This window comes from Strongylocentrotus purpuratus, unplaced genomic scaffold (genome assembly GCF_000002235.5).
Source record: "Strongylocentrotus purpuratus isolate Spur 01 unplaced genomic scaffold, Spur_5.0 spur5_contig_818, whole genome shotgun sequence".
In the NCBI taxonomy this organism is placed as follows: domain Eukaryota; kingdom Metazoa; phylum Echinodermata; class Echinoidea; order Camarodonta; family Strongylocentrotidae; genus Strongylocentrotus; species Strongylocentrotus purpuratus.
Window position 1 is genome coordinate 397,228 of NW_022145522.1, and position 13,758 is coordinate 410,985.

Below are 13,758 nucleotides of genomic sequence, written 5' to 3' on the forward strand. Positions count from 1 at the left end.
GATAATGTTGACGATGATTATGGTGGTGGTGGTGGGGGTTGTAATGGTGATGATTGTGATGATGGTGGTGGTGGTGATGAAAGTGAATGTGATTGTAAAGATGCTGGTGATTGAAGAAAAAAGCAATGTCCCTGCATGTAACAAATCTTAAAATTCTTCTTCTTCTTCTTGTTCTCCTCCTTCTTCTTACTTCTTCTTCTTCATCATCTCTCAACCCTACTCCTTAAATCTCTTTTTCTGAAACTCTCCCTCGGAGTTTCATTGTTCCCCTTTCTGTATTCCTATTCTTCATCTTTTATGTCATGTCTTTTTCGGTATCTCTACTTAATAATAATCACAATTAAATACAATTCTTGTATAGTGCATAACACATTACATAAGTATGTCCCCATGTGTTTGGGAAGAAAAGCAAGGAAGCAAAACGAAAATAGGTCATGGAGTCCTGTTTAATATCTGTTTAACATTTAGAATAAGTGTGTGTTAAAGGCAATTATATATACCTCTCTTTAGAAATCTAGCCATCTGATTGGTTGAAATTGGAGTCGTGATTTTAGCTATCCCCCTTAAGAAAAGGACAATGCTAGTAACGGTCAATAGTTCATGAGTGAGATTCCCGCAAGATTCGGGTACCAGGAAAATAGTTAAATTTTGCTGCGATCCCCATTGGTTAACATGTTAAAATTTTCTTTGTGCGAGCGCGGATACCATACATTGCTTTTTGTCTGCAATTTCCAAATATGTTTATAACATTCGGTCATCTTTCCATGAAAGATTAATAGACTGTGTCTCAGATTTTCTGTGATGTTTTAACCAATCTTTTACTCAAGAAAAGAATAAGGTAAGAATTCTTGGTAAATGTTTGTGTCAATTCTGTATATAAAAGACATATCGACTGCTTTAATATTCGAGGCCTGGCTGTTGGCTCTCGGGGACGTGCACATCCTGCCATGACCCAGAGGTGTGGGTGGCGCGTCTCGGGTCATGGCAGGATGTGCACGTCCCCTTGAGCCTATGAAACAGTCGGACCTCTAATGGCAGTCGATATGTCTTTTATATACCTATGATATTGTTGTATCAGTGTTTCTAAAAGAGTCTTGGAGGTCTTCCCGTAAAAGTAGGGAAGAATGGGCAAATGAAGATTTACCATATATTTTGTCATAGTTTACTCTTTCTCTACCTCTTTCTCTCTCTCACCCTCTGTCTCCCCCTCTCTATTTTTCTTTCTCTCTACCAACTACCCTCCCTTCCTCTTTATTTCACCCTCTCTCTCTCTCTCTCTCTCTCTCTCTCTTTTAACGTGTTACGTTCATCACAATTTAGAATAAGTTAAATACACACAATTATAACAAGACCAACTATTTCAGATATTTTCTATATCATTTATTTCACAGATCACTTTCTGAACTTCTCACTCTTTTCATCTATCTTTCTATTTCCCACAACCGAAACAAACAAAAACATACAAAAACATACAAGGAAACAAAACATAGATTACCTTGAAATACCTCTGAGTGCAAAAAGTGGCTGTTTTACATGAAAGTGCCAAAAGACTTTGTAAAACTATTTCAAATGAGAATGATCTCTCTGCTAGAGCAATAACTTTCACATGCTACTCTTGTAATCTTTTCTCTGGTAAAAGTTATTTACAACACAAATATACATACATGTGCATTTCTATGACAAAAATAGGGAACATATTCATTAACATAATAATCTTCTACAGTATACTCTGATATTGCAAATATAATCTTTGATATATATATCTTCACATATATATATACTAACGAAGCAAGCGTACAATATACAAAAATAACAGTAGATTACATAAAAAATATGTTGATTTCAATTACACATGTACACTCATATTATCCATCCAGTGTAGTAATAATTACAAGAACACACTTTCACCAATGTACATGGAAATAATACATGTACAGTTATCATGTAAACACAAACTCTAAACTTTTCTCAACAAAAGCCACAATCCATTCTCGCTTGATGGAATAAGCTCATCGATATTTACCATTCATATATATTTCTGCTTTCCTGTTTCTTAAGTCAATCACATAAGCCTTCAAGCATTTCTTACATGTATATCATCTAGCTCTTTCCATCGTTCCACATTCAATTTATACACAACTACAAAACATCTCCCCCTACATTAAAAGTATTACATGTACTACAACATATGGTTATTTATCCATTCACATATATGTTGAACCAACAACATATTATACTGGTACATGTACAAACAATTAGCTCTAACACATGTATGTTGAGTTCCTCAACTCTAGATTTTAATCTCGAAGATCACATTAATATAATTCCAATTAAAATATATTTCCTTGTGACATTTATACTTATCATACACAACTGAATCAAATATGTTGTACATAAACTATTACTTCAAAAAGACAAATAAGGATATAAATGTCAGTAAACTTTTGTCATCTTTGTGTTTATTTTAAGGAAAAGACTAGAAGGAGAAAAGCAGGCAAGGGATTTAAGCGATATGCCCGTATTTTCATTATCTTATTAGAAACTCTAAAATAATCTGTGGAAATACATTATTACATTTCCATTTGGTCCACTGGAACATTATAATTTCACAAAACTTTTGTTTTAAAGAAGAAATTCCAATTTGTCTCTTTGTTTAAAATCTTTCAGTATAGAAATAGGCATAAACGTCCTGAAGACATCTATTGAATGAAAGGGGGTAGAATAATACAATTATTTTCTGGTCACAATACAAGTTCAGCTAAATGGTCTCATTCAAGATAGGACACACTGCACTCACTTTAGAAATGGTGCCAACCAAAATTCCAGACACAGGCGGGGAAGGGATTTGTTTAAAACAGATATTATTAACGGGGGATGCATGAACATCAATGCAAACAGTCTACAAGTCAAACATTGATACACTTAACATGTAAATAAGGCAATTATTCATGTAAAATACATGTTTTTTTAAAGCTTTCATCTTCATCGATTAGAAAAAAAACTGAAAATTATGTTGGAAAAGAAGAATATCAAAAAGTCACACTGATTGGATGGATGGAGATTGTGTGCTCACCAGGGGGGCGTTTCACAAAACTTGTCATCAGTGACAAATGACAATTTGTGTTATAAGCTACTGAAATCCTTGGTTCTGATTGGTTATCAGCAGATTTGTCTCTGATTTTTGTAATTTGTTATTGAAAAAAGGCTTTGTGAAACTGGTACCATAAGAAGGTTTGAAAGGATATTCCTAATGCACTAAACCATTTAGGAGTACTCCTACTAACACCCATCAATAGAGTACACACGGAAAAGAAACAAAGATTGTTTTTTTTTAAAATCTGCAGTATGAGATTAATACTGTGTAGGTTCTGAATGTGAAAACATTGGACTGTAATTCACCATCATGTTCTAAGATTACAATGACGGAATGAAACGAGGATGGGAAACATTAATGAGAGTCAAATATTTGTGCTTGAGCAATGTGTGCTATCAGTTGTCACAATCATTTTCAGCTACTGTAAATACTATACTTGTGCATGTACACCAAATATATTCATGTAGTTGACATGGATATTTACCAACATCAATCATTTATAACCCCTTCCGAAGAAGCTACATGTAGTTTGTATACCTCAATGATTCATACTTGCTATGAAAGAAAATACAGTAATAATATTGATGATACAGACAATTTCAGTTTGTAAACATAACAACAAACATGTATCAAATTATGCTTTCATTACATACAACTACATGTATAATGTAATTATTCAGTTGCTTTATAATTAAGTGTTCTTTTCTCCTTAACAAATATTTCAAATTGAGAGGGGTTATCTACATGTAACCCTGCTGCATTGAAGCTGTTATGTATGCCACAACAGAGGGCAGCAGACATCATTTCTGACGGAGGACAGAGGAAATATAAGAAATAATTTGGGCATTGCCAATGCATTTATAATTCATGGTAGGTAAAGTGAGGAGAATTAACACATATTCTTTATCAAGGGCTTTCATGTTTTTATGAATGAAATATACTATAATGAAAATACTCACTCTGTAACATATCATGCTACAAAAGCAATATCCATTGAATTTACAATTTCTCTGATATAAAGTTGTAATTTTTCTTTCAAGTTTAACTCTGAATTTGGAGGACAAAAATTATGTCATTTATTTTGATTACCATAAGTATATTTGCTTCTGAATCTAACCCAAATTCAAAATATAACACATATCTTCTTCACTTGACAACTTCATGTAAAAAAATTCCCCTCCCAAATTGACTACAGCAAATTTAATGACCATAGAATAAATTCTTCAAGTTAATTATTAGTCTACAAAGGGTTCATACATGTACATGTCACTTTATAAGTTTATACTACTAAAGATACATGTACATATACATGTACATGGAAGATCCTATTATTTAACATATGCTCTACAACATTTTGAAATATGTAAATAAATTTAATAAACCCTGTACACATAAAACAAATACTAAATTGAAACAAAAAATTCCTATCAAATTCAAATCATACTTTCTGACACATTTCTGTGGTGCACAACCCACTGTACATATGTATAACTGTGTCTGGTGTCTACTAGTTTAATGTGCACAAAGGGGCCATGCATGCACCACAGCAAAGGGAATTGTGTTTATCTCCCATACTCCCTTGTTTTTAACATTACTTTATGTAATTTAGAGGAGGCAGTATGAATGTTTAATAAGTACCTAGCGTATGAAACCAACTGATAGAATACCTACATTATGTAACATTCATGAATATATGCATGTGTGTATACATATTGTCCCTATTTTCACAAAGCGACGGTAGTGAGGAAAATCGTAACACAAAGTGTATCCGATTTTTATTCACTACCGTCACTTCGTGAAAATAGGGACGATATATTATGTAGCTTTAGCATTTTTTTTTTTTAATGGTGCATACATGTACGTCTTGAGTTTGGAGCCAGAAGAGCATTAATTCTGCACTCTGGTATACAAGCTTACTGCCTTCTTGCTCCAAACAGACAACATGTAATGTGCAATCAAATTGCAAATGAAATGTGTATTATCTGTTGGGAGCCAAAGAGGTGTTCGCTTTATGCTAAAGGATACTTGTGCAGTCAAATCTGCTTTATAGTGACCACCTGTCTACAAAGACCAGATTTTTTGTTTCCCTTGAAAATGCTTTCTCATTGAAACATGTACCAAAGGAACCTGTCTACAAAGACCACTTTTGTGTTTCCCTTGGGAGGTCACTATAGACAGGTTTGACTGTATTAGTAAACACGTTTCTGGTTTTCTTACATGTTGTTCTGTAGCTTTGATGATATATGTAATTAATAATTTTTAAAGGCCTTGCAGGCAGGAGAATCAAACTCCTGAGCATGCATGCAATAGCAGAGTGATTACTTTGGAATAAGTTAATACCATGGCAAAGGCATTACGCTTGCTAGCAAATCGATGCTTTCATAAATATCTTTAGGTGATTCCAGAATCCATCGTTGGATTGCAAAGAGGACGATCAAGATTACCCCACTGATATGAATCAATCACCAGCAATCTAATGATTTAGTGCATTTTGAAGATTTCCTTTAAGGATAATTAATTACTTTCAATTAACCAATTACTACTGCTATAACCAATTATTATAGACAATAACATTTCATGGAATTGAAGCATCTGACTAATGAGAGCCAAGAATCTTGTTGATATCTGGGTTTTCATGATTTCCTCTCTCAAAGCCAGGACAGTTTTACAGGGGTGTTGGCTGAACGGCACACATGGATTGCAGAGACTAACGTAGCGAGGCCCAAACTTTGGGAAAAGCCTCACAAAATGGGAGGAAACGAGTTGAGATATGGGATTGTGTTAGCTTGCCGAGTGGATCCCATATTAGGAAAGGTTTACTGCACGGTCATTTCCTGATATCTTTAACATGAAGAGAGGGAGAGAGGGAGAGAGAGAGAGAGAGAGAGAGAGAGAGAGAGAGAGAAAGGGGAGGGGGAGAGAAAGAGAGAGAGAGAGGAGGGAGAGAAAGATATATATATAGAGAGAGAGAGAGGGAGGGAGGGAGGGAGAGAGAGGGAGGGAGGGAGAGAGAGAGAGAGAAAGAGAGAGAAAGAGAGAGAAAGAGCTTATATAATCAATAAAACAATCTGGTTATTTTATGTTAGGTCAGTCTGCAAAACCTTCTAGCTATAGCAGTAACGGTCACTATCGGATGATCATGCAATCTAAAGAACCATTGGACTATCAGATCCTTATGCTGATTTAGTGTATCAAAATAATCAAATTGTATTGGAAACTATTCAGTCTATCGGACCCCTATCCATTGAGCGTTGGTCTATCAAACCTTCTCACTGTCATAACGTTTAGCTATAGGGATGACCTTGTTTGTTTATTTCAACTTTAAAATATATAATTTTGTTTCCAATTTTGTTTTCAAGAAAATATCTCAACTTTTACAAATATCTTTTGTGTCATTTACTGTACTCACACCCATGGACCAGCAATTCAGGCCAGTCAAACAGAATTGAGCAGAAAAGCAAGATTTCTAAGGCCTCAACAAAAGACATGTCCAAGCACTTGGAGAGGCAACATAATCTCCAATGGGGAAGAGCGGTGGAAGTTTATATACAAAGCAAGAGGAAAGTAAGTTATACTGCCATTTTCCCATCTTACCGGGCACCAAAAGTCAGGGACTGTTGGGTAAAAATCGCTCGGCGCCCGGTTAATAAAAGGCTTGCACATATGACACATCACAAAAAGGGTTAAGGTATTCATTATTCTCTCACAGACTCTCAGTCATGCCCTTCATCATATGCGGTTGTCTACTACCGCACCACACCACAGAGGTATGGTAGAATAATTACCCACATACTGACTGGTGTCTGTCTTGTAGGGTACCAAACACCTCACCTGGCTGTAAAATGCAATGTTTGCAAATTTCCAAAACAAGCACGTGCTACATTGATAAACCACAATTAATCCCACACATACAAAGAAACTGAACTTGAAGCTGACCGACCCCGATGACGAATGCTACTTTTCTCTCACCTACTACCCGACTGAACCTATCTTTTATTCCTCCACCCCAACCCACATTCACCCACTCCATCCTAGGGAAAATAAAACTGACTCAATGGAGCGTTGAATGGTTTAGAGGCACGAACCCTATTCAAACATGACACAAGTACCAAGGTCTGGACAGCCCAAGATGTAGACTACAACCCATAGTAGACTGTTGCTACTGAATCAATGTCAAGAAACTGATTCTACAGAGTCGTAGGAACACCGGGTTAGGCTTCACTCAAGACACAATGTATAATAATACAATGTATAATTAGAGTCTGTGCGTTCATTGGCATACTATATAAGGGTGTGAATGGTCTTGGCTGAAGACTATGATAGCAGCATCTATAAACCAGCGGCTGATTCAGGGTTAACACAAGACTAGATACAATCTGTGTCAACATAGAGTCTGTGGTTGCAGACTAGCTACTCATCACCTTGCCAAGAAACAACTTCACCTACATGTCTGTCTATCATAGGATGATCAATCAAGGTGATAGTATTGATAACCACAATGATATAGAGTAGATTAACCACCCTCTATACAGGTTACAGGGCCTCTCTGACTTTGGTCTATGTCCATGCTCTATCATGAGGTCAACGCCCAACTGGTCATTCACATCATGTTTTCAGTTAGTTAGTGTCATGCTTGAATGTAATCTTGAGTTCCGGTACAGGAACAAACTTTGATAGGACCGATATCAGTTTTTTCTGCAACCTGCAGTGTTAACCATGTACAATATGTTTCATTTAGATTAGCAAAATGTACAACTATTGAATTAAATAACGAAAGCTTGCAGAAAATGATATAACTACACAGAAAAGCACTAACTTTCATTGGACAATGCATACTGTAGAAAGGGGACTAGTATGGTCTTTACAAGGGTCCAAACTATCCACAATTCTTCATCTTTCATTACAAGTTGTCATTGATTCTTCATCTTGCATGTTCAGAGAGCATTTTGATGGCTTTGGTAATAACTTCATTTTGAGTTACTATACAAGATCTTTATTATAATCCTGCACACACAATGTAACTGTGTAGCATGTAGATTCTGTCTCTTATTTATAATCTGAATGTAGAGTATTGAATGAATGACAGGGGCAGACAAAGAAACAAACATGTTGACAATAAAACTAGAGGAAGAGGCAGGTAAAACTGTGGTTTGTTGGTTTTGTAAGATTAAATGGGGGCAGGAAATGTTCCACCTGTAATCTTGTAAGACTTGTTATTATCATGTTCACCCTATTGTGCTTACACAATCCGATTTAATGAACTGTGCCCACAAGGGAGTTATGAGAAAGAGGTATGAGGTTCTGACATCCCCCATCTAAATTTCTTATAATCAAATTGTTCAACTCAATCAGCAAATTCAGCTCTTTTGTTGATCCAAGCACAAACATGTTTAATCTATTCAGAGCAAGAAAGAAATTAACTCTGTGTTAAGTACATGAGGAAACCCCTTTCTTGCTTCAAACAGATAATTTCATAATTCCTGTCAAAAAGTATAAGAATCTGATATACCATTTTCCCCACTTGTTTGAATATAAAAATTTGGTCCAAGCCCCCTTAGCAACCCCCTGTATACCCAAGGATATTTATTGAAAAGCATATTTTTAGAGACGTTTAGAAAGCCAGGTGCATAAGGTGTTACATCGTGTTGCACCTATGACGTATGGAGGTATACAGGAAGCAACATATGGTTTGTAATAACAGCCAGCCACTGGTCTAAATAGGTTGCCTATCAATAAATTGTTTCAATGTACATTCAACAGTGCATCAACACAGAATATATGGCTACAGCTTGCAGACGTGTCTGATCCTTATGTTTATAGACAGTGTTTTATTTGTGTATGTACATGTACATTCAGTATGTATCAATTTGATTAAATTATTATCTTGTTGAAAACAATTTATTTAACTTTGCTACACTAGTATAAGTTAGTCCCACTTCCATTATCTAAAATTTTACATTTGTTTAATATCACCCTTGTTTTGCACAGTCAGTTTGGGTTAATGGTTTTAAAAAACAATGTACAGGACAAAAGAAACAAACTATTTTTTTTTAAAGGGGGGCCTACAATAAATAAGGATTTACATGTAATTTGTACTATCCATTTTTCAAAACTAGAGCATTAATTAACTGTAACTTTTAAAAGTTGTTTGTCATTGTCATTTACTTTACCTCATTCATCCTCTGTTAATGCTTTACCCATTTAGCCCTCACTTGCTACTAATCTCCTATTTGGTTGCCTAGTACCCTTCTCTTTTTCCCTTTCTATACTCCAAAAGAAAGCTACTGGCACAGGACTCACACCTGCAGGAGTAAAAGAAAACTATGAAGATCAGATTACATCAAAAACAGGAAAATCAGAAAATCAGCGTCAATTTACACCTGAGATTCAGCCAATCACATCAGGATATGAGCTTTGAGACTTAATCTGTCACCATGACAACCCTTACGCTCTTCACACGTCTTGTCGTAGGGGGTTTTAACGAACTTATGTCACTTCAGACCGTGATTGCTTCAAAGATTTTGATGGACCTAGCGAGATGTATTGCCTTATATGGTATCATTAAGAAAGGCAGGTTTTTTAAATGGGTCCTTGTTCGGGATAGAATATCTGGGTCCATTCTGCAAAAATAAAAGACTGGAATATTGGTAAGTGGTAAGGTTTCTTGATTTGAAATCATTCTCTGTCTTAAGTCTATTCCACTGGCATGTTTCCATTTAAAAAACAATACTTGTCAGTATAATGAGTTTGATTCTCAATGAGTTTTCATCTATCACAAAAATATGTTTTAATATGCTTTACTCAAGGAAAGAAGCTCAAAGAAGATAGGAGATAATTTAAACCATAATCATGTCTTTCTGTTTTGTGAGACAGGATTTTTCTAACATTAATCCTTTAGAAATACATTTTTTTTTAAAGTTTCCATCAGTATTCTTTTAAAGTATATCTCTTCCCCTTCATAACTGGAAATCATAACAAGCTTCACTCCATGCCAAACAATATGTGGGTTTTTTTTGGCAACTTTCAAATGAAAACAGAACTTCTGGAATTAACTTCCGTCTGTAAAACGAGACGCCATTGACTCATGTCCATATATTATCTTGATTCCATTAAAATTAATCACTTCTCATTATCTCTTGATCATCGGTGTCTGTGTATTTTGACACTTCTTTGGATTTTAAGATAGAACTAGACATGCTTTGTTTGCATAAGGACAGGGTGTTTAAGAAAATGAATTGTTATTTGTGGAGGGGGGGGGGGGGTCAGAAGGCATAACGACATAGAATCTACATGCAGTATCACTTGAATTTCTTTCATTAATTCAACAGTATGAATACAATTGTTTATTTGCTTTTCAGTTATAACAATTATGAGAATAATAGAAATATCAAAGGGAATACAAATTTGTCATCAGAATCCAATATCTTGATTATCAATTTGGCATTAGCAAGTTACTTGAAAAGGGAATCTCTATTTACAATACACATAACCCGAAATCAAAATTGCCTAGCAGCACTATTGTTTTGTTCCCCTTTTCTCTGGATACCCTATACCACTAACATTTGATCCATGATGAACCTGGCAGCTTGCATATCATCTTTCAAATTGGATTAGCTTTGGTGTAAATGAAAACCTCACCATAATATTATACAACAATGATATGCGGTGAACCTAACACAGATTACTTACACATGTTTACTGCTCAGTTTTTAAAAATAATGAATGACACATCTCCAAAAATGAAATGTTTTTTATCAAAACAAATCATCTTTGTTGACATTTGGGATCAATATCTCTCGCGACATTCAGGAATCATGATAAGAGAGATGGATTAGGGGTCTAGAGATTCACCAGTTTGGAGTTGTGTTCAGCAAATTTTGTTTAAATTTCATTTCCTTTCAATCTTAGAGAAAGGGATTATCTATTTTAGATGCAATGTTGAATCATGTCTATATACATGTATCTAGACCTAATCTCAATCACAAAGAAATGTTCTGTCACCAAGTATGAAACGCAAGATTAAAATTCAAACAATTGCAATATTTTGACAGAAGTGAGGATTGTATAACGTTGTAACTACATGCTTTGAAAAATGTATTCAACAAGAGGGTAGAGGCATGAACAAGTGTGTATTCATGGTAATCATATTAGAAAATGATTGACAGTCATTTTTGTCGCAGAAACTGATTCAAAATTCCTAAAAATATTCAATGAAATAGCAAATCTCAACTTCTCAAATGCCTGGAAATTTAAGAATACATAATCACTACTACAACAGACATATGATGGAAACTAGTAAACCCAAATCTACAATATATGCGATATGTGCGGTTTCATACAAATATTATGCATTTGGAATTCCAATATGCTTGAGATGTTATTTGTATTAGCTCAGAAAACATGTACATGTATGAAGTTCAATGTTTTTCACACCTTTCTTTTGTTCACTCTCATACAAAGGTCAAGTAGATGTGACGTCTACAACGGTTCTACAACGGTTTGTGCGTGAGCGAGCGAGCGAGTAAGCGGAGGTATATCAAGCATTCACACATGTCTCGGTGAAAGACCCACACCTTAATCTAAAGAATTCTCATGACAGTATTTGTCTCATGTTCAATCCTGTTGTGTCTTACAAACGACCTCCAGACGGGGGTAAATATTGGCAGATTATTGTTTCCCCTGTCAGAATTTGTAATGTAAATCTTTAATCTTGACCTAAAACTCAGACACAAGAGAGAGAGAGAGAGGGGGGGGGGGGGGGGAGAGACTGCAGAAATTTGAAGAAAGATCCACTATAAATATTAGCCACATATTGTCTTATCATTCACCAATTGCATGTCCCACTCTATAGAATTATAGAATTACATTTTATAAAAAAACTCAATAAATGAAAGGAAAGAGGGAGAGATGAGTGTTCAAATTCAGAGAGAGATCCATTAATGCAAAATAAAATATTTTAAAAAGAAAATATTTATAATGGAGGATTTCTACCTTTTTTAAACATACCCCATGATCAACGATCTCTTAGTTCTAATAGTATTCTATGTACTTTTTGCACATTATTCACAAAACTGTCCTTTTGAACTTATCAAAGAGTATTATGCATTACACAATGGTAAGTGGGTAATAGTGTTGTATGCTCATTTGAATCAAATACTTGTGTCAACAAAGATAAACAATGAACGGGAATCAATAAACCTTCTTGAATATCCTGTTGGACGAAATTATTTCTAGGCTAAATGCTGTAACAGGATAATCATTCATTGCACCATATATAGTATGGATATCTCTGTTTCATGTCCAAGTGCTTTCATTTTGAAACAATCAAATGTATAGCATTGTACAGGTTCATGACTGACTCATGATGTTTACCTACAATGATGCATCAATGCCAACGTCTTTTAAAACATGTCACTTTTACAAATGTAACAAGGGGATTATTCTGCAGGGCAGATATTGAGCAATGCATGTCAATATTAACATGTCACCTCTGCTTCTGTGGTTCTTCCTGTTTGACCTATCATCGTAATTAATGGATGTACTCTTCAATAGGTAGCATTGACATTGTAGAAGTGTAGTATTACTACCATACTAGGCCTACATGGTAAACTTGTATAACAATGAGACAGATATAATTTATAGAAGTACAAAAGTGCATTGTTTTGAGAGCATAGAACAGACACCCAGAAAGGGGTTGGCGTCAGGGGGCAAATATTAGAAAATTCATAATATTCATTAATTGTCTGTTTGGAGCCTTCATGGGTTTTATTCTTTGTGAAATGATACTAGTTAACCTCCTTCTGGTTTAAAACAGATGTAATATGAAGTGAAGATTATTTTACAGACTATGTGCCTGATGATGATAAAAGTTAAATATAGCAAATACAGGCCCCCATACATGGGAAATAAAATTGGCCTTTCATGGGAACGATATTATGAATGATGCATCAAATTATGCATGATATGGAGCTGAAGAAGAGCTAAATTTAGGCTGGCTAAATATTGCATGATCTATAAATCATCATCATCATCATCATCCTGGCATCTCAAGGACACAAACATTAATCTAAAATGTAAACGGGACCACCCACTTGCAAAACATGGATTCTGTGATATTAATCACATTCCATGCTCCTTCATGTTACCATACATGAGTACACCAGACTAGACTGTCAGAATGAGTGAATTACACTTAATTAACAACCTGTAGCCATGCATGGCAATTTTCATTTTAAAGGTGAAATACAAGTTTTCAAAAATAATAATAATTGGGATAATAATTCTGAATAATTCCTTGGATTTTCCCTATTCCAATGTATCTGCTGCTTGAAGTTTGAAGCTGTGACAAATTTATCAAGGGGGTAGGGCATTCTCTGTGTGCAACCTATACAAATTTCAAAGCATAATGCTTGAACAGGGCTGTACACTGAGAACAGCTCTTATTGCCCATTTGGACTGCGGAGGACATATGTGAGCAGAGGTTTAACAGATGTATTATAGGATGTGGAGGTTGTTTTTAATATGTTATTTTCTCTTTTTTTGGTTAGACACAAGCATACTGTAAAGTTAAAACCAAATTGAAAATTTAACAAACATCATCTTGTCATTTAGGTGTTAAATTCTTTTTCTCACTCTTGTGAGTGTGAAACACACATATTAAGCTA